Here is an 857-nt window from a genome sequence, read left to right as displayed (position 1 = left end):
TGAGAAACGCGAAGCCACACGGTCTCGTAGGTTCGAATACCAAAGCCCCCCGCGGCCCCCCGCCACGCCTAACCCTCCAGTCGGCACAGCGCAGGGCCCTTCGCTACCCCACTCCCACTGCGTCACGAGAACAGAGTCGCGGAAAGACCTTCGCCATCCTCATCTCCTTTTGCCACTTCTTTGTAAAAGCCCAAAACAAATATTTAGAGCCTGTAGGAAAGTTGAGCCGATGAGAAAGGGGGAGGAGAGAGGGGGTTAAGGGTTAAGGAAGGCGGATCTCAGAGCTGCCTATCCTATAGGGCCAGACCGGGCCAGACGAGAGGTGAGCCCCGGATGCTCAAGCTGCCAGCAAATTTAGTCGTTCATATTGTCTCTGCCTTTCTCATACAGCCTACCGTTCATTTGCAGCCTTTTCGTTTGAACAATTGTTGGGATAATGAAAAATTATCCCGCGAGAACATGCGAAAAAGAAACTCTCTTATACTACAGAGCAGCACCAAGTACCACATCACCTCTGCCCCGCAGCAGAAAGAGAACTTCTTCATTCCCACCAAAGAAAAATAAAATAAAACAGAAACTCCCCAAAAAAAATCTTCTAAATAGAACAGAGAAACAGAAGGATTCTTTCCGTTCCGTTTCTCTTGAGCGTGCCTAATGGCGACAGTACGGCAGGGAGCCGTGTCAGACTACGTCTAACGAACGTAATGAAATACGCTCGCGTCTCACTAACACAATATCTCGTTACGCATGACACAAAGGTAGCACTGCGCGCCCGCTAGAGAGAGGGAGAGAGAGAGAGGGAGAGAGAGGGAGAGAGAGAGAGAGAGAGAGAGAGAGAGAGAGAGAGAGACGGGGAG

Source organism: Frankliniella occidentalis, unplaced genomic scaffold, assembly GCF_000697945.3.
Source record: "Frankliniella occidentalis isolate FOCC.00 unplaced genomic scaffold, Focc_3.1 Scaffold138, whole genome shotgun sequence".
NCBI classification, from domain to species: Eukaryota; Metazoa; Arthropoda; class Insecta; order Thysanoptera; family Thripidae; genus Frankliniella; species Frankliniella occidentalis.
This window is presented reverse-complemented; position numbering follows the sequence as displayed.